Here is a 21,879-nt window from a genome sequence, read left to right on the forward strand (position 1 = left end):
TTTTGGTTATACTGCGGCGATAGCCATTGAAGAATATCCTGAGACATGGGGCTCAGGGTTTGAGGTTCTGGGGTGTCTTTTGGTGGGGTTGATGATGGAAGTGGGGTTGGTTTTATGGGTTCTGGATTTCGATGAGGTGGTAGTAGTGGTTAGTTTTAATGATATGGGCAATTGGGTGATTTTTGAGGGGGAGGAATCGGGGTTAGTTCGGGGTGATTCTATTGGTGCGGGTGCCTTGTATGATTATGGGCGTTGATTGGTGGTGGTTGCTGGTTGGACGTTGTTTGTTGGTGTATATATCGTGATTGAGATTACTCGGGGCAATAGGTTATATTATCAGAAGTAGGGTTAGGGTGAGAGGGATGAGGAAGGAGAGGAAGTAGAGTTTAATTATGCCTTTTTGAGTGGTTACCATTATGGAGGCAGTAGTATGTGTTTGTGAGATTATTTTGGGCATTGATTTTTCTAATCATATTGAGTCTAATAGGAGAAGGGCTAGGTTTTGGCTTATAAGTAGGTTTTGGTAAGGGATTGTGCGATGGGCGGTGATGGGAAAGTAGCCTAGTATGTTGGAGAATTTGAATGCTTGTGATGGATTTTTTACTTTTAATTTGTTGGTTATGAGGGTGAGGTCTAGGGCAGTAAGGAAGCCTAGGATGGTTGCGTATAGGGCTGAGAGTTTCAGGTAGAATGGTATTGCTGGTTGGGGAAGTGAAGTGGGGGGAATGTTGTTGGTGATAAGGAATCCTGTAATTATGCTGGCTGTTGTAAGGCGTTTAATTGGATTTAGTAGGGCAGGGTTGTTTTCGTTGATATTTGTTAGGGTCGGGAAGCGGGGTTGTCCTGTTAGGGTGAGGAGGATAGTTCGAGTACTGTAGGCGCTTGTTAGGGAGGTGGCGATAAGAGTGATAGATAGGGCTCAGGCGTTGGTATATGACGTATTTGTAGCTTTGATAATGAGATCTTTGGAGTAGAAGCCTGTGAGGAAAGGTATTCCTGTGAGTGCTAAGTTGCCAATAATTAGGGAAGTTGAGGTGAGAGGTATTGTTTTAAATAGGCCCCCTATTTTTCGGATGTCTTGTTCGTTGTTTAAATTATGGATAATGGATCCGGAGCAGATAAAGAGTATAGCTTTAAAGAAGGCGTGAGTACAGATGTGTAGGAATGCTAGGTGTGGCTGGTTAATGCCAATAGTGACTATTATTAGGCCTAGTTGACTTGAAGTGGAGAAAGCTACGATTTTTTTAATGTCATTTTGTGTGAGGGCGCAGATGGCTATGAATAGGGTGGTAATAGCCCCTAGGCATAGTGTGAGATTTTGGATTAATATATTATTTTCTATTAAAGGGTGAAAGCGAATGAGTTGGAACACTCCGGCAACAACTATGGTGCTGGAGTGGAGTAGGGCTGAAACTGGAGTTGGACCTTCTATGGCAGAGGGTAGTCAAGGATGAAGGCCAAATTGGGCTGATTTCCCCACTGCTGCTAAAAGGAGGCCTATTAGTGGAAGGAGGCTTGGGCTGGGGTTTAAGGCTAGTATTTGTTGGAAGTCTCATGAGTTATAATGTAGGAGGAACCATACTATGGCTAGGATAAGGCCGATGTCACCGATGCGGTTGTATAGGACTGCTTGGATAGCTGCTGTGTTGGCGTCCGTTCCAGCATGTCATCAGCTGATTAGGAGGAAAGATATGATCCCCACACCTTCTCAGCCGATGAAGAGTTGGAAGAGGTTGTTAGCGGTAACTAGGATCAGTATGGTAATTAGAAAAATGAGAAGATATTTAAAGAATTGATTGATGTTTGGGTCTGAGCTTATATATCATAGTGAGAATTCTATAATGGATCAGGTGATGAATAGTGCGATTGGGATAAATATTATGGAGAAGTAGTCTAGTTTAAAGCTTAGTGTCAGATTTAATGTTTGGGTTATTATTCAGTGTCAGCTCCAGATGGTTGTTTCTTGGTTTGAGAAGATGTATAAGGTTGTTGGAATAAGGCTAGTGATGAAGGCATATATTATAGTTGTTTTTACATAGTTTGGGTATGAGTGTGTTTTGTTGGGATTAATAAGGGTGGCAAAAATTGGAAGAGCTAGGGAGGCGAGGGTTATTATTATAATGGAGGTGCACATGGTTATTACTTTTATTTGGAGTTGCACCAATGTTTTTGGTTCCTAAAACCAATGGATGACTGTTATCCTTTAAAAGTTGAGAAAGCCGTAGTTTTAAGTACGGAAGCATGGGTTAGCAGTCCTTGCAGGTCTTCTCGGTAAACAAGAAGTAGTGGGCTTCTATAGTTAGATTCACAATCTAACGTTTTGATTAAACTATGTCTACAAGGAGTAAGTCCTAGAATGGTATTGGGGTTGAGAGATAGGAGAATAGTTGGGGCAAGGTGTATGAACATTAGTGTATTTTCTCGTGTGAAGGGGGGTTTTGTATTGATTATATGATGTGTGAGTGTCCCTCGTTGTATTGTGATGAACATGTGGAGAGAGTAGAGGGCTGTGATTAGTATGTTAAGTCCTGTTAGGATTATGGTAATTTTGGATCAGGAAAATGAAGCTGCGATTACGAAGAGTTCCCCAATTAGGTTGATGGTGGGTGGTAGGGCAAGGTTGGTAAGGTTTGCTATGAACCACCAAAAGGCTATCAATGGGAGTAGGACTTGAAGTCCTCGGGATAGCAGTATGATGCGGCTGTGGGTGCGTTCGTAATTTGAGTTAGCTAAGCAGAAATATATGGAGGAGGTGAGTCCGTGGGCAACCATAAGGATGGTTGCACCGGAGAAGCTTCAGGGGGTTTGGATGAGGGAGGCTACAATTACTAGGGCTATGTGGCTTACGGAGGAGTATGCGATAAGTGATTTTAGGTCTGTTTGTCGAAGGCAGGTCGAGCTCGTTATGATTATGCCTCATAGGGATAGTATGAGGAATGGATAAGCTATATATTCTGTTAGGGGGTTGAGGATAGAGGTGAGTCGTATTATTCCGTAGCCGCCTAGTTTTAGGAGTACTGCGGCAAGAACTATTGAGCCTGCAATGGGGGCTTCGACATGAGCTTTGGGGAGCCATAGGTGTAGGCCGTATAGGGGTAGTTTTGTTATAAAGGCTATTATGCACGCTAGTCAGGTAAGGTTATGGGATCAAGTGGTTGTTAGTTTTTGGTCTGTGAGTGTTAGTAATGTGGTGTTTAATGAGCCTGTCTTGTTGTATGTGTAGATTAATATAATAAGCAGGGGCAGAGAACCGGTTAGGGTATAAAATAGGAAGTATGTGCTTGCGTTGAGACGTTCTGCTTGGTTGCCTCATTTAGTAATGATAATCAGGGTTGGGATGAGGGTGGTTTCGAACAAAATATAAAATATGATTAGCTCTGTGGCCATAAATGTTAGAATCAGGGTGATTTGTAGAAAAATTATTATAGAGAGGTAGAGTTTTTTTTGTGAAGGGAGTTCGTTACGTAGATGGTATTGACTTGCCATGATTATGAGGGGTAGCAGTCAGGCAGTTAGTGTTAGGAGGGGCGTTGTTAGCGAGTCGGAAGATAAATAGGTTGAGTAGTTGAGAAGGTTGTTGCCAGTTTGGTTGAAAAATAGCAGGGGGATAAGGCTGATAGTTAGGCTATGTACGGTTAAGTTGATTCAGATTGTGCTGTTTTTGGAGAGTCACGTTGTTGGTAGTAGTATAGTTGTGGGGATAATTATTTTTAACATTGAAGTAGATTTAAGTTGTTGACATAATCCAGTCCATATGTGTTGGAGATTGAAATTAGCAGGGCGAGGCCCACTGCCGCCTCACAAGCAGCGAATACTAGTATAATGATGGGTATAATATTGATTAGGGGGAAATGTAGATTTGAGGCCATAAGGGCAGTTATGATAAAGAGTGATATTATTATCCCTTCTAGGCAGAGGAGAGAGGCTATTAAGTGTGAGCGGTAGATTAATATGCCTAGAAGTGAAATGGTAAATGCCAATATAATGTTTACGTAGGTGGGGGTCATTTGGTTAGTATGACTATCATAATTTAATGAGTCGAAATCATTTGTTTTGTTTAAACTACTTACCAACTCAGTTCATTCTAGTCCCTTTTGAGTTCATTCGTAAGCTAAACTGAGAATTAGAATAATAATAAATATGGTAAATATTTTGATTATTGCTGGAAGATTTGTTGTTTGGAGAGCTCATGGTAGGGATAGTAGTAGGGCGATCTCCAGGTCGAATAGCAGGAAAGTGATGGCGACTAGGAAAAATTTTATTGAGAATGGAATGCGAGCGGGGTTTAGGGGGTCGAATCCACACTCGTAAGGGTTGGTTTTTTCTGCATAGGAGTTAAGCTGGGGTAATCAGAATATGATTATTATTAACAGTGAGGTTAAGAGGGTATTGATCGTTAAGGCTAGTATTAGATTGATTACTCTTTTTTGAATGTTGTCTAAGCTAATTGATTGGAAGTCAATTGTACTAGTTATACTAAAAGAGTAGGATCCTCATCAGTAAATGGAAATGTAGAGGAATAGTCAAACGACATCTACAAAGTGTCAATACCAAGCGGCGGCTTCGAAGCCGAAGTGGTGGCTTGATGTAAAATGGTAGAGCAGTTGGCGAACGAGGCAAATGAGAAGAAATGTGGATCCAATGATGACGTGAAGTCCGTGGAAACCTGTGGCGACAAAAAATGTTGAACCATAAATACCATCGGAAATGGTAAAGGGTGCTTCAAAGTATTCTGAGATTTGCAGTAGGGTGAAGTAGATGCCCAGCAGAATTGTGATAAGCAAGGCTTGGATTGTTTGCTTTCGATTATTGCTTATGAGGCTATGGTGGGCTCAGGTGATTGTAATTCTGGATGCGAGTAATACGGAAGTGTTTAGGAGGGATACTTCTAGGGGATTTAAGGGGGTAATTCCTGTTGGTGGTCAGTGACCCCCTAAGTGGGGTGTTGGGGCGAGGCTTGAGTGGTAAAATGCTCAGAAGAAGCCGGTGAAGAAGAAGACTTCTGAGATGATAAATAATGTTATTCCATATCGAAGGCTTTTTTGGACGGGTATTATATGGTGGCCTTGATAGGTGCTCTCTCGAATAATATCACGTCATCATTGGTATATAGTTAGTGCGTTGGTTAGCAGGCCCAGTACTAGTAGGGTAATAGAGTAAAAGTGGAATCATATAATTAAGCCGGATGTTAATAGGAAAGCTGATAGGGCTCCTGTTAATGGTCAAGGGCTGGGTTTAACTATGTGATAGGGATGGAGTTGGTGGGTCATTAGGTGTTGTTGTGTAGGTATAGGTTGATCAAGAGTGTGAAGACGTAGGCTTGAATTAGAGCAACTGCAATTTCTAAAATAGTTAATAGTATCAGGAGTATAGAAGTTAGTAGGGTGGCGGAGAGGCTGATGGTTGATAGTGCTAGTACAGTATTTCCGATCAGGTGTATTAATAGATGGCCAGCTGTGATATTAGCAGTCAGTCGTACAGCTAAGGCTATTGGTTGGATGAGTAGACTAATAGTTTCGATTATTACTAGTATGGGAATAAGGGGTGTAGGTGTACCTTGTGGTAGAATATGGGCCAGGGAATTTTTGGTTTTAAAGCGAAGGCCAGTAATGACCGTGCCTGCCCATAGGGGGATTGCCATGGCCAAGTTTATGGAAAGTTGGGTGGTTGGTGTGAATGAGTGAGGTAGAAGTCCTAGGAGATTAGTTATGGCGATAAAGGTGATTAAGGACATCAGTATCAAAGATCAAGATTGTCCTTTATCATTGTGGGGCATTATTATTTGTTTTAGGGTAAGTTTAATGAGGCTTTGTTGAACAGTGATTAGTTGGTTGTTAATGAGGTATTTAGAGGTTGGGATTAGTAGTGTGGGAAATATGATGATGGGAATTGTGGCGGATTGACCTAAGATTGTTGGGGTTGAGAATGGGGTGAATAAATTTTCGTTCATTTTGGCTGTCAGTGGATGTTGTGGGCTTGTAAGTTGAGGTTTTTTTGTGAGGGGGGTTGATAGTGGTTTGTACCTAGCAGTTTTAACTGTGTAATAAGATATAATGTGGGAAGCATTGTTATGATAGTGGTAAATCATGTGGATGTGTCTAGTTGGGGCATATCACTGTAGAGGGCATGCCCTCAATCTTTAACTTAAAAGGTTAATGCTGAGACAGCTATACAGCGGGTCTGCAAAGTGTTTTAGGAGTTACAGGGTGAACACAGGCCCTATTTCAAAAATTTTTAGCGGGATTAGTTCTGCGACGATTGGTATGAAGCTGTGGTTTGCGCCGCAAATTTCTGAGCATTGTCCGTAATAAACGCCCGGCCGTGTGGCTGTAAATACAGTTTGGTTCAAGCGTCCAGGCACTGCGTCTGTTTTTAGGCCTAATGTAGGGATGGTTCATGAGTGTAGTACATCTTGAGATGTAATTATCATACGGACGGGGGCTTCAATTGGGAGGACTACTCGATTGTCAACTTCTAGAAGTCGAAGGTCACCCGGATTTAGGAATAATGGGGGTAGTATATAAGAGTTGAAGATTAAGCCTCCGTAATCTGTGTATTCGTAGGTTCAGTATCATTGATGTCCGATTGATTTGATAGTAAAGGAGGGGTTGTTGATTTCGTCTGTTATATATAGGATGCGCAGAGATGGGAGGGCGATTAGGACTAAGATAACTGCGGGTAAAATGGTTCAGATTGTTTCTATTTCCTGGGCGTCCGTGATGTTAGTGTTGGTTAGTTTTGTTGTGAGTGTTGTGGATAGGGCGTATAAGATTAAAAAGCTAATTAAAAATATGGCTATAAGGGCATGATCGTGGAAGGTAACTAGTTCTTCTATGATAGGGGATGTGGCATCTTGTAGGCCTAGTTGAACTGGATGAGCCATGCAAGATATATAGGGCTTAACCTACAATTTAGCTTTGACAAAGCTATGAAATAGTTTTTCTAATATCTTGTTGAAAAAGTTATAGGGGCTATAAGGCTGGCTTGAAACCAGTTTTAGGGGGTTCGACTCTCTCCTTTTTCATTTAGTTTAATATAGGTTGGTTCTTCAAATGTGTGGTAGGGTGGAGGACAGCCATTTAATCATTCTACGCTAGTGGAAGGTTGTTCGATCAGCAGTACTTTACGTTTTGAGATGAAAGCTTCTCAGATCATATAGATTATTAGGATTACTGCTGTTAGTGAAATAAAGGAGCCTATAGATGACAGGATATTTCATGTGGTGTAGGCATCGGGATAATCGGAGTAGCGTCGGGGTATTCTGGACAGGCCAAGGAAGTGCTGTGGGAAAAAGGTTATATTTACACCTACAAACGTAATGATGAAGTGGGCTTTGGCGTAAGTTTGGTTTAGTGTATAGCCTGAAAATAAAGGAAATCAGTGGATGAAGCCTCCCATAATGGCGAAGACGGCTCCTATTGATAAAACATAGTGGAAGTGGGCAACGACGTAATATGTGTCGTGTAGTACAATGTCTAGGGATGAGTTTGCTAAGATAATGCCGGTTAGGCCTCCTACGGTGAATAGAAAAATAAAGCCTAGGGCTCAGAGTATTGCGGGAGACCACTTAATATTGCCTCCGTGAAGTGTGGCAAGTCAGCTAAAAACTTTAACGCCCGTAGGGATTGCAATAATTATGGTGGCAGAGGTAAAATAGGCTCGTGTGTCCACGTCCATGCCAACCGTGAACATATGATGGGCTCATACGATAAAGCCTAGAAAACCAATTGATATTATAGCCCAAACCATGCCCATATATCCAAATGGTTCTTTTTTTCCAGAATAATGAGTTACAATGTGGGAAATCATCCCGAACCCAGGAAGAATGAGGATATAGACTTCGGGGTGGCCGAAGAATCAAAATAAGTGTTGATATAGAATAGGGTCTCCTCCTCCAACAGGGTCGAAGAAAGTAGTGTTGAGGTTGCGATCTGTTAGTAGTATAGTGATGCCGGCGGCTAAGACTGGTAGAGAGAGGAGTAGGAGGACTGCTGTAATTAAGATTGATCAAACAAATAAGGGGGTTTGATACTGGGATATTGCAGGGGGTTTTATGTTGATGATAGTGGTAATGAAGTTGATGGCCCCTAGGATGGAGGAAATGCCCGCTAGGTGAAGAGAGAAGATGACTAGGTCTACGGAGGCCCCTGGGTGGGAAAAGTTTCCTGCTAGAGGGGGGTATACTGTTCAACCTGTTCCAGCACCGGCTTCTACTGCGGTTGATGCTATTAGTAGTAGGAAAGAAGGGGGAAGGAGTCAGAAACTTATGTTGTTTAAACGGGGGAATGCTATATCAGGAGCGCCAATTATTAGAGGCACTAATCAATTTCCGAAGCCCCCGATTATAATAGGTATAACCATGAAAAAGATTATGACGAACGCATGGGCCGTTACAATGACGTTGTAGATGTGATCATTGCCTAGTAGGTTGCCGGGTTGGCCCAGTTCAGCTCGAATGAGAAGACTTAGGGCCGTACCTATAACTCCGGCTCATGCACCGAATAATAGATATAGAGTTCCAATGTCTTTATGGTTTGTTGAAAATAGCCAACGATTGATGAGCATGAGTGGAAAAAGGAAAAAGGAGGGTAAAATGGCTGAGCAGGCATTAGGCTGTAAACCTAAAGACAGAGGTTTAATCATCTTTTTACCAGCCCCGAGGTGATTTTCACGTTGAATTGCAAGCTCAAGGGAGCAGTTTTAAGTTTCTGCCGGGGCTTCTCCCGCCTTTTTTCCCTGCGGCGGGAGAAGTGGGTCAAAGCCAGTTGGTTAGGGTATTTAGCTGTTAACTAAATTTTTGTGGGTTCGAGTCCCATTGATCTAGCAAGGGCTTAGCTTAATTAAAGTGATTGATTTGCGTTCAGTTGATGCAGAGTAGGTGTTTGCAGTCCTTATATACCTCAGAAATTAAGTAGTTCTACTTGCTAAGGGCTTTGAAGGCCCTTGGTCTTGTTTAACCTAAATTTCTAGGGGATAGATAGGATTAGGGGGGAGATTGGTAGTAGGAGGGTGGAGATAATAATAAGTGTGGGGGTGAGGAGTGTGGGTTTTGTGTTTTCAAATTGTCATGTTATTTTTGTATTGTTGGGTGCAGGAAGTAGTGTTAGGGAGATGGTGTAGACTAGGCGTATGTAGAAGTATAGGTTGAGTAGGGTTATGGTGATTATGATGGCGGGGATGGTAAAGTTGTTATTTATTGTGAGTTCTTGAATGGTTATTCATTTGGGTAGGAAGCTGGTCAGAGGGGGTAGGCCTCCTAGGGATAGGAGGGTGGGTGTTATTAATGGTATTAGATAGGTTGATTTGTTTCAAGTATGAGATAGCATGAGAGTTGTAGTGCTTAAGTTTAGGTTGAGAGTTAGGAATATTGTAGCTGTTAGGATAATATAAATAGCTAAATAGAGGATTGTGATAGTTGGATTATATACTAGTGTTATTATTATTCAGCCTGTGTGAGTAATTGAAGAATATCCTAGGATTTTGCGTAATTGTGTTTGATTGAGGCCTCCTCAACTACCTACTGTGAAGGATAGGGTTGAGAGGATTAGTAGAATGCAGGCGTTGGTTGACGGGTAGATTTGATATATGATTGAGATAGGGGCTAGTTTTTGTCATGTAAGAAGGAGTAGGCCGGAGGTTAGGGGTGTTCCTTGGGTGACTTCTGGAACTCAAAAGTGGAAGGGAGCTATTCCTAGTTTTATGGTAAGGGCAATTATTATTATTAAGGATGGGAATTGGTTAGTATGGCCTGTTATTGTTCAGTATCCTGATAGTAGGTTGTTGGAAATAATTGCTATTATGAGGATTATGGATGCAGTGGATTGTACTAGGAAATATTTGGTGGCGGCTTCTGTGGAGCGAGGATTTGTTTTTTTGATCAGGGTTGGGATGAAGGCCAGTATATTTATTTCTAGACCTGCTCAGGCGAGGAATCAGTGTGAGCTTAGTATTGTAATAAGTGTGCCTGTGATTACTGTGGTATAGATAATAAGTTGGGCTAGTGGGTTGATTAGTACGGGAAGGGTGTGACCAACATTTTCAGGGTATGGGCCCGATAGCTTATTTAGCTGACCTTACTATAGATAGGATAGAGTGTGAGAGGTAGCACGGAGGAGTTTGGGTTCTCAGGAGTGGGTTCGATGCCTGCAATCCTAGAAATAAGAGGGTTGGAGCCTCTATTATTTACTCTATCAAAGTAACTCTTTTGTCAGACATATTTCTAGGTTTGAGGGGGGATGCTGGAGATTGCGATGGGCATTGAGGTATTTCATATGAGGAGTGCTAGTGTAAGTGGGAGGAAACTTTTTCATAGTAAGTGTATGAGTTGGTCGTAGCGGAATCGGGGATATGCTGCTCGGATCCATAGAAATAGGGAAGTTAGGAGGAGTGTTTTGATGGTAAAGCATGTTGTGAATAATTCTGGTGAGTGAGTGGAGTAGGGTGTACCTAGAAAGATTGTAGTTGTTAGGGCATTTATTATGATAATGTTTATGTATTCTGCTATGAAGAATAGAGCGAATGGGCCTGCGGAATATTCAATGTTGAAGCCTGATACTAATTCTGATTCGCCTTCTATGAGGTCGAAGGGAGTTCGGTTTGTTTCTGCTAGTGTAGAGGTAAATCATATTATAGCTAGTGGTCATGATGGTAGGATAAGTCAGAGGTGCTCTTGTGCTGTAATGAGTATGCTGAGGTTGAATGAGCCACTTATTAGCAAGACTGATAGTAGAATGATGGTGAGGGTAATCTCGTATGAGATTATTTGGGCGACGGCTCGCAGGGCTCCGATTAGAGCGTAGTTTGAGTTTGATGCTCATCCAGATCATAGGGTGGAGTAGACGGTTAGGCTGGATATGGTTAGGATAAATAGGAGTCCTAGGTTAAAGTTAATTAGAGGGTTGGGTATAGGGAGGGGAGTTCATAGGAGGAGGGCAATGGAAAAGGCTAGAGCGGGTGCTGTGATATAGAGGGTAGTACTGGATGTTGAGGGTTTTAGGGGCTCCTTAGTGAAGAGTTTTATTGCATCGGCGAACGGTTGTAGTAGTCCATAGGGACCTACAATGTTAGGTCCCTTGCGTAGTTGTATATATCCTAGTAGTTTTCGTTCAACGAGTGTAAGAAACGCCATGGCGGCTAGTGTGGATATAATAAGGAGTAGGAGGTTTATTGTGGTCATGGTGTTAAGAAGAGGGGTTGAACCTCTGGATGTAAAGTTTTAAGTTTTATGCAATTACCGGGCTCTGCCATCTTAACAAACCCTGTTCTCGGGTAGGGTGTGTAATATTTTGGTAAATTAAGACTAAGTCATTTATATGGTGAAGGCGCTTTGTGAAGTGGGCCTTATTTCTCTTGTCCTTTCGTACAGGGAGAAATGTGGAATAGATAGAAACCGACCTGGATCGCTCCGGTCTGAACTCAGATCACGTAGGACTTTAATCGTTGAACAAACGAACCCTTGATAGCTGCTGCACCATTAGGATGTCCTGATCCAACATCGAGGTCGTAAACTCTATTGTTGATATGGACTCTAGAATAGAATTGCGCTGTTATCCCTAGGGTAACTTGTTCCGTTGATCAAATTATTGGGTCAATTGTGGGTGTTAGTTCGCTTTGGCTTGTGTGGCCTCGGCATGAACCATTCGGAGGTTTGGTTATGCTCCGAGGTCGCCCCAACCAAAATTTTTAATGCAGGCGTAGAAGTTTTAAAGTCCGCGGATTTATATGATTCTTGGTTGCATTAGTAAATTGAAGCTCCATGGGGTCTTCTCGTCTTATTGTTTCATGTCCGCCTCTTCACGGATAGGTCAATTTCACTGGTTAAAAGTAAGAGACAGTTAAACCCTCGTGTTGCCATTCATGCGAGTCCCTATTTAAAGAACAAGTGATTATGCTACCTTTGCACGGTCAGGGTACCGCGGCCATTAAACGTATGTCACTGGGCAGGCAGTGCCTCTAATACTAGTAATGCTAGAGGTGATGTTTTTGGTAAACAGGCGGGGTTAAGTTTGCCGAGTTCCTTTTACTTTTTTTAACCTTTCCTTAAAAGCATGCCTGTGTTGGATTAACAGTGAAAGTAGTATGGGCTTGTTTATGTTTGTTAATACTGGGCTGTTAAGTATCGGTGAGGTTTTCGGTCTGACTTAGGCTTATGCAGTGGAGAGAGGGAGTTCATGTTACTTATACTAGCATTATTGTTTCTATGGGGTGATAGATTAATCCAATGTGATTTGAGGAGTTCAATTATATGTTTGGGATTTTTTAGGTGATTAACGTTGAGCTTGAACGCTTTCTTAATTGATGGCTGCTTTTAGGCCAACTATGGTAACGGGGGTTTTTTACTCTCTATGTAAGGTTTTTTCCTAATGTCTAAAGAGCTGTCCCTCTTTAGACTAACAATTAAGTTTACAGGGGGATTAGGTTGTTCTGCAGGTAAACTTAAGGTTGAACTAAGATTCTATCTTGGATAACCAGCTATCACCAGGCTCGATAGGCTTGTCACCTCTACCCAGAAATCTTCCCACTATTTTGCCACATAGACGGGTGCGCTCTTTTAGCTGTTTTGGGGTAGCTCGTCTGGTTTCGGGAAATTTGGCTTTAGTTCTCTTTGTGAAATTGTCTCTAGCTAATTCATTATGCAAAAGGTACAGGGGTTAGTCCTTGCTACTTTGTGCTTGGGTGGTTTTCTATCTTTCCCTTACGGTACTGTATCTATAGCGCCAGGTTAAAATTTCTATCGCCTATACTTTGCACGGGTCAATGGTTTGGTGTATATGTGAGTTTGATATTAGTGTTGGTTATGCTTGGGGCTAGTGTTAGCTCAAGGTCATCAAGCAACGTTGAGATCTTCTGAGTGTAAGTCAGATGCTTTATGTTAAGCTATACCTTGATTTGTCCAAGTGCACCTTCCAGTACACTTACCGTGTTACGACTTATCCCCTCTATATAAATGTTAGGGCATTTAGTTAAGTTATTCCTTAAATATATTTGAGGGGAGTGACGGGCGGTGTGTGCGTGCTTTATGGCCTAGTTCAATTAAGCACTCTATTCTTAATTTACTGCTAAATCCTCCTTGGGCTCCTAGATTTCATAAGAGCTATCGTGGGGTTTTCTGAAGTAGAAAATGTAGCCCATTTTTACCGTCTCATAAGTTACACCTTGACCTAACGTTTTTGCGGGGGAGGGCATTTGCGCTCACTTCGTAGCCTTCATCAGGGTTTGCTGAAGATGGCGGTATATAGACTAAGCAAGAGAGGGTGGGGTGGATCGGGGTTTATCGATTACAGAACAGGCTCCTCTAGGGGGATATGAAGCACCGCCAAGTCCTTTGAGTTTTAAGCTGTTGCTTGTAGTATTCTGGCGAGTAGTTTTGTTGTTTTAACTATTGAGGTTTAAGGCCAAGCATAGTGGGGTGTCTAATCCCAGTTTGGGTCTTGGCTGTTGTGTATTCAGAAATTATAAAGCCACTTTCGTAGTTTATTTTACGTTAGCTAGAGTTTTACAGTTTAGATGGGGTTTAGCTTTATTAGATTAGATCTAAAACACCCTCTACGCCGGTTTCTATTGGCTAGGGTTAATCGTGTAACCGCGGTGGCTGGCACGAAATTGACCAACCCCTAAGATAGCATAGCTTAGTTAAACTTTCGTTCATTGCTAAAGATTTGTCACTGCTGTCTCCCGTGGGGGTGTGGCTAGGCAAAGTGTTTTGAGCTGCATGGGCGTGCTTGATACTTGCTCCTCTTGGTCATGTTGATTGGGGGGGCGTCTTCACCGGAGCGGGGATGCTTGCATATGTAATCTTGCTAAGAGTCAATAGAAAGGCCAGGACCAAGCCTATGTGTCTATGGGGTGTGCGAACCCATCTAGGCATTTTCAGTGTCTTGCTTTAGGTGGGTTTAAGCTACATAAACGTCAGTGTGAGTGTGATTGCGGGGCAATTTCTTTTGGGTTGTGAGAGGGAGGGAGTGAATTTGGTGGGGAAAAAAGTTGGTGTCAAGAGTGTTTGGTGAAGTAAATTTATATTAGTTGAGGAAGTGGCAGTTGGAGTTGTGCACACCCAAAAGATGAAAATGCGAGCTCTGGTTGGGCAAGTTAAGGCTCTTGTTTTTGGGGTTTGGCAAGAGTGGGTTCAGGTAAAGGCCAGAGACGGGGGTGGGGGGGTTTGAATGGAGCTTTATTTTTGCTGTGGTTTGCGGCGTGGTGAGGGGGTTGCGGAGTTGGTTATTATTATGTCTTACAAGCATGAATTAAATAGCACCTTGGTAACTTCGCGGGGGACTGGAATATTGAACGTAGGTGCGATGAATGATAATATGTACTAGGAATCAAAGACAGGCGCATTCAGGACGAGATGGGGTGGGAGTCAGCATTCTGCGATGGGGTTGCGTGCGGACCAGAGATAAAAGATACCAAATGCATGGAGAGCTCCCGTGACTGGTTAATAGGGTGATAGACCCGTGATCCATCGAGATGTCTTATTTAAGGGAGCCCTCATTTTTAAATGCACTTGTTAAAGTACAGTGCTGTTCATTCTGAATGTTCCACTGTAATTTTAAATTATTTTCTTTAGTAAGATTATGCCATTTTTGTAAGTATTCTTTGCTTCTGAGGCCTAATAACTGTACACCTAAAGGTAGGCTTAGCTGGAAGGTGGAGCACTCAGTTCTTCAGAAATTCTGGATCCCATTTTTATGCTGAACCTTGGCACTGGTTCTGAGATCCCCTTGATCAACATTGTCAGTGATTTTTCTCTAGCTAGACTTGCAAGTGGAAAAAAAAAAAAAAAAAACAAAGAGAATAGAACACAAAATTCCCGCAAATTTGCAAAAGTAGAGTTCGTACCCTCTGCAGTGATTGCCGTTGACTGCCTGTTTCTGCCTGGTCTGGTCAGACATTTGAGGCCTTTAACGGGATCCAATCTAGTAAGTTATTGTATCTGATCCAATCCTGGACCCATTCCAGTTTTTATGCCAACTTCTGAACTCAATTTAGATCAAAAATTTGCCTAAACAAACTCAGCTCAAAACACAGGTCCATGAAACTTCAGAATCGGAGAAATAACTTACCCATGATCCCCAGTCGCTGCAAGTGACCAATGGACACGATGACCCTGGAAGGTGTCTCGCTTGGTCAGTCAGTGCTCCTGAGGTCCCCTGAAGCTCTACTTTGAATCCCACTTCTGATGCCATCTGTTAAATGAAAAACTCTAGACAAATTAACTTTGATTTGATCAAAAACCAATTCCAGAATGGGGCAGACCTCAGAACCAGAATAGGTTCAGAGCAACTCCAAGGCTGCCACATGGTTGGATAATATTTACGGATGGGAAAGGAAAGTGTTGTGTAGAAAACGGAAGTATGGTACAGAAACAGCTCTATTAGTTACAGCTGGGCATTTGTCTTATTTGATCTTGCTTTGAACAGCTGGCTTCTTGGGAGTGGTTGACTGAGGTTTGGCTGTTGTGATTGGCTGAGACTCGGCTATTCATTACAAGAGAGGGTTATAGTCTACTACTTTACACAACAAGTTAGGTTACAGTTCATTATGTATGAAGTAACCTTTAGGTGTAATACTTACATTACAGCAAAGTATTGATTACCAGTCGGAAGCCATGCTGCTCTTAATGGTAACTCTGGACTTGTCCTTCTTCTGCGTGACTCTAATTTTGACCTTGACACGCAGCTTGCTGCAGAAATCAGCCATGCCAGCCAGGCGCGGTGGATCACGCCTGTAATCCTAGCACTTTGGGAGTCCGAGGCAGGTGGATCACGAGGTCAGGAGATGGAGACAATCCTGGCTAACACGGTGAAACCCCGTTTCTACTTAAAAAAAAAAAATACAAAAAATTAGCCGGGCATGTAGGGAGCGCCTGTAGTTCCAGCTACTCGGGAGGCTGAGGCAGGAGAATGGTGTGAACCCGAGAGGCGGAGGTTGCAGTGAGCCGAGATCGCGCCACTGCACTCCAGCCTGGGCAACAGAGCAAGACTCGGTCTCAAAAAAAAAAAAAAAAAAAAAAAAAGGAAGAAAGAAAAGAAATCAGCCATGCCACTGCAGACCAGATTAACTGCCCAGCAGACCGCTGAATCGTGAAAAATAACAAATTTCTCTGGTAAGTCACTGAACTTGGAGTGGCTGAATAATCAGCAATAGAGAACTGATCCATTGCATTAATCCACTGAGATTATTAAGTTGATTCAGCAACTGGATTTTCTTTTGCCAATAAACACAACTAGTAATACAACTGATTCAGCAAAGAGTCACAATTCCATGTGTAAGAATTGCTGGCCTGGGTGACTGGTGATCAACTCTAGAGATGAAAGTACTGTTAGAAGCTTTTCATTTCAGTGGTGTTAAAACTGTTTTGTGGATGCCCTGGTTTTCAGGAAGAGCTCCAAAGTCTGTCTGAAAAGAAAGGCCAGCATTCTGCTCTACTTCTACTGGACCACATGTGTTCAATACAGGGCTTTTCAGAAAAAAAAAATCCATTTTCTAAAAAGGGTCAGCCTGAAAAAACATTGTTATAAAAGTTTGAACATCACTAATCTTGTCCAGCTGTATTAAGAATTATTAAAACAGACCCAGAGAAGTAAGGTGGTTTGTTCAAGTTCATGTAACTGAAAGTGACAAAGCAGAAATGTAACTCCCTTCTCTATCCACTAACTTGGGCTTTTGCCTCCTACAACATCCTGAGACTTTCAATAGGGAGGGTAAGGGTGGTGTCTGCAACCACAAATGGCTGGACAGCACCCCGTAAATCAAAAAATGCCTTAGCACCTGTACTTATTCAGTTCATCAACAAGTATTTATTAAACAACTGTCACCATCAAGTAGGTCCTACCTAGGCATGTTCCTCCCTGAAGGAGCAGGACTCCTAAAGTTACAAAGCTACATAGCAGGACAGATGTAGCCTTTTTACAAAGTTCTAAACCTCATTTGCCACTGAGTGTTTATTAAGACAAATAAAAATCAATTTTCCTTTCCCACCTCCTTTATCTGAAAAGAAAATTCAGTCCTTTCTTTAAGTCTAATAGTTTACATACATAGTTAGTGTTTTAATATTTAAAATTTTCAGGTTTATTTTTAATACTTAGTGTTTATCTTTACGTTATTGAATAGAAAGAATAGGCACTTGAGCCCCAATACCAACTCATCATTGTATCGCACTGCCCACAAACTAAAGTCCAGTTTGAGTATTGTAAAGGAGCTCCATTAGTTTTGCCAACCAAGAACAAGTGAACAGTTTCTGCTTCTAAGTGCAGTACTAATGAGTGCACTGTATTTTTCTGTCTTCCACTCTGTAGCAAATAGTGAAGTCTTAGAATATTTTCAGGGAAATAACTTGTACGTTGTAAAATCGTAGATAAAAATGAAAGCATTTCATGATTAGATAAGGACATTCCTGTTTCATGGTGAATTCTATATTTGTTTTTACCCAAAGTGCATCATTAATAAGTACTCTTTATTTAATATTACCTTGTCCATTTCCCTATGCAGGATAAATGAATATTCATATAAAATTATTTACAAACGAGTAAATAGCCCCTTGATTACATCAGAATTGTTAGTAAAGAGCTTACTATATTTTAGATACAGTTTGAAAAATGTGCTCTCCTCCCTGGTTCCAATGAGGATATCACACATTTTGTACCCAAATAAAAGTGATACAAAATTAAGAACACTTATTTCGCAGTTGAGAATAATCATATTCCTGCCTTGGAGGAAGAAGGTATAGAAAGAGACTGATAGCCATTAGATTCAGCTTCAGCTGCCATTTGGGAGACCACATGCCAGATACTTTCACTACAGTCATTTAAACCTCCAAGCAGTCTGGATGAGGCAAACATGATGATCACCTCTTTTCCACAGATAAGGAAACTGAGAATCAAAAATATGTGTGAGAAAAATAGTTACTTTACTGTAGAAAAACCTTGCAGACACTACCTGTGGTTGGCAGACTAATTCTCCCTTAAGATGTTCACGTCCTAATCCCTAGACCTGTGATTATATTATGTTACTTGGCAAAGAAGAATTAAGGTTGCTAATCAGATAACCTTAAAATAGGGAGATTATCTTGGATTAGCCAGGTGGGCCCAATAGAATCACAAAGGTTCTTAAAGAGGAAGAGGGAGGTGGATGAAGAGATCAATCAGGGAGACATTTGAAGAAGTTTTGAATCTGGCTTTGAAGATGGAGGTAAATGAGCTAATGAAATGCAGGCATCCTCTAGAAACTAGGAAAGGCAAAGAAACAGAGCCCACAAAAGGGAACACAGCTGTGCTGACACCTTGATTTTAGCCATGTGATACCCATGTTGTACTTCTAACCGATAGAACTATCAGATAATAAATGTGTGTCATTTTAAACCATTAAACTTGTGGTAATTTGTTACAGCAGAAATAGGGAACAACTACATCACCTTTATCAAGTGACAAATTTCACATCACCAGGATGTCATATTGATGTCATGTGCCACCTGATATGATGCAATGAGGGGGACATCTCTTCTCTCTGATTTTCTTCCCAAAAACCCATCGTTTCAACCCCAATGGAGGGACATTCTAGAAAATAACTAAAAAGTATTCTTCAAAACTTTAAAGCTCATGAAAAACCAGTAGAGACTGAGAAGCTAATACAAATCTAAAGAGTAAGAAGACAAGACAATTGACTAAGTGCAATATTGTATTCTTAATTGGATCTTGGGACTAAAAAGGACAACAGTGGAATAACTGGTGAAATATGAATAATGGCTCTAGTATTGTGGAAAACTTAATTTTTTACTTTTGACAAATGTACTGTGGTTATGCACACTAGAATAAAACAGAGTGAAGGGAACTTGGGCACTCTGTACTTGTGACTTTTCTGTAAACCAAAAATTATTCCAACATAAAAAGTTTATTTAAAAATAAGTAAAACAAATTTTCTAAACCAAAGTTTTTAATGAAAGACACATGCCTGAGAGAGTCAACTTTAGATGCAAGTTTTGCGGTCCTGAGTTCTCTTCCCCTATTTCCTCCCAGCATACTATCCTGTCCCAGGACTTAGAATCTACTCAAACTGGCAGGGCGTGGTAGCTCACGCCTGTAATCTCATCACTTTGGGAGGCCGAGGTGGGCGGATTACCTGAGGTCAGGAGTTCGAGACCAGTCTGGCCAACATGGTGAAACCCTGTCTCTACTAAAAATACAAAAAAAAACTCGCCAGGCATGATGGTGTGCATCTGTAATTCCAGCTACTTGGGAGGCTGAGGCAGGGGAATTTCCTGAACCAGAGAGGTGGAGGTTACAGAGAGCTGAGATCGCACCACTGCACTCCAGCCTGGGTGACAGAGCGAGACTCCGTCTCAAAAAAAACGAAAAAGAAAAATACTCAAACTGACCTTTCCTGAGCCACCATACCATTAATTTTATTGAAGTCAAAATTATCTGGAAAAAAGAACAAGATTAAATTACCTGCTTAAAATTAGCAGGTAATATTACAAAAATCAACAAAAACCAAGAAACATAAAAGTTTGTGGAATAAGGATGGTCTTTATAACTACCTTTTTCCCCTCAAATTCTCACTTTTTTTTTTCTTGCTTAATTAGTTCTGCCTTTGTGGCGTTTCATTTTGAATCAGAAATAACCTATCTGCCAGGCATGGTGGCTCACACCTGTAATCCCAGCACTTTGGGAGACCGAGGTGGGCAGATCACGAGGTCAGGAGATCGCGACCATCCTGACTAACTTGGTGAAACTCTGTCTCTACTAAAAATACAAAAAAAACTGGGCATGGTGGCAGACGCCTGTAGTCCTAGCTACTCAGGAGGCTGAGGCAAGAGAATAGCATGAACCTGTGAGGCGGAGCTTGCAATAAGCCTAGATCGCACCACTGCACTCCAGCCAGGGAAAAAAAAGAATCCTCTTAAAAAAAAAAAAAAAAAAAAAAAAAAAAAAAGAAAGAAATAATCTAGGGTAGTTTCTGGAGTTGATGTCTCAAACTCTAGGTGTCCTGAAGTGACTTCTATGGCAGAGACATCTTGTTACATCATTGGGGCTAAGTAGAGAATAATGATTATAGGAGTTATAATAACAGTTAGCATTTATTGAATTTCCTGTGATCCAGGCACTGTTCTAAGCCCTTTACATGTAGTTATCTCATTGAACCCACAAAATAACTTCGTAATGTGGAATTGTCTTTATTCATTTCCAAATGAAGAAACTGAGACACAGGAAAGTAAAGCAAATTATGACATGGCCAATAAGTGATAGAATCAGATTTCAAACCTCACCAATCTGATACTAAGATTGAGCATCTGACTGTAACTATAAAAGTATTTGGGCTGAAAGTACAGCTCAATACATCCTTATTAATAATGCTGATATTAGCAGGTAACATTTATTAAGATTTTTGCTTATTTAAACCTCACAGCTATCCCTGTGAGAGAAGTACTGCGACAGATCAGGTTCCCTGGGAAGTAAAGTTCGAGACAGATATTAGAATGCAGGAAGTTTATTGGGAAGAGCTCTCCAGATTATCATCTGTAATGGAAGGGGGGTTAGCAAGATAAGAAAGAGTTGTACTGTGGTATGATCACAAGTCTCAGCTCTTTCTAGTTGAATGGAGCACTGGAGCTGGGAGAACCCTGCAGAGTTGTGCAAATTGTGGCAAAGTGGCTGAGGACGTATACACCCTCATTGGTAGGTAGTGGATGTGGGTGGCACCAGAGAAGGGTTGAGGCCTTGGGCGAGGTCAGAGGCAGTCTCCAGAAGGGGACTCAGCTGTGAGTCAGCAGCAGCCACCCTGCCAGGCAATTTCGGGATAAGAACTTCAGTTCTGGAGTGTGGGCAGAGTGCTAGGCAGATTTTGAGTGGTATACCCCATATTTATGATTCAAAAAACTGAAGACTAAAGAAAAAGCCACATGCCACAAATAAAATAAATAGTCATTGTATTAGTCAATGTTCTCCAGAGAAACAAAGCCATTAGGATGTGTGGATGAATGAGTAAATGATTGATTGATAGGTAGCTAGATAGAGTATTGATTTATTATAAGGAATTGGCTTATGCAATTATGGAAGCTAAGAATTTTAGTCCTAGGAGAGCCAATATAATTCCATTATGAGTGTGAAGGTCTAAAATGCAACAGAGCCAGTGGCGTAAGTTCTGGTCAGAGTCCTAGTCTGAAGGCATGTGAAGACAGATATCCCAGCTCCCATAGAGGCAGACAGAATTCTTTCTTAGCCTGTCTTGTTCTATTCAGGCCTTCAACAGATTAAATGAGGCACATCTACACGGAGGAGGATAATCTGTTTTACTCAGTCTATAGATTCAGGTGTTATTCTCACACAGAAACATCCTCAAAGACATACTAAGAATAAAGTTCAACCAAATGTCTGGGTGCCCATGGTCCTGTGAGGTTAACGCATAAAATCCATTATTACAGTAAGTGACATACATAAAGTATGACTTCAAATCTGTTGGAGTCCACTGTGAATCTTAACTAGTGTTCTCTGCTATCTCAAAATATGCAGGAGCTACTTGGAACCAAAGGAGAGTTTAGGGAGTGTGATGGGAGCAAATAAACTGATACGATTGCAAGGGCAGCTTCCTAGTTCACTCCAGGAAGTCAAATCCTCCCTGAGAGGTGACATGATAAGGCAATTATAAGTTGAATCATATTTTGATATAGTTATAGTGACTCTTAACTACCTATTTAAAATGATAATACAAAATATCTTTATTAAGTGAATAAGGTATTAAATTACTTCTAAAAATTTTATGTGCAAAAACTATGAATGATTAAAAAGGGATGTTCAGATGCATTAGTAGTGTAAGAATAGAACTCCCAAATCAGCAATCTCTGACGTTCTGGTGCATTGGACTTTCTTCAACTAGAACTCACAT

At 41.3% G+C, this 21,879-nt stretch overlaps 1 long non-coding RNA gene across 1 annotated transcript; it reads left to right on the forward strand.

The window, feature by feature from the left end:
* The first annotated feature begins 11,605 nt into the window (after positions 1–11,605).
* LOC116274516 lies at positions 11,606–21,489 on the forward strand. The gene is made up of 3 exons (XR_004183224.1): positions 11,606–12,055; positions 21,124–21,126; positions 21,480–21,489. It is a non-coding gene; the product is annotated as an uncharacterized LOC116274516 (long non-coding RNA).
* The last annotated feature ends 390 nt before the right edge of the window (positions 21,490–21,879 follow it).

This window comes from Papio anubis, chromosome 4 (genome assembly GCF_008728515.1).
Source record: "Papio anubis isolate 15944 chromosome 4, Panubis1.0, whole genome shotgun sequence".
Lineage (NCBI taxonomy): Eukaryota > Metazoa > Chordata > Mammalia > Primates > Cercopithecidae > Papio > Papio anubis.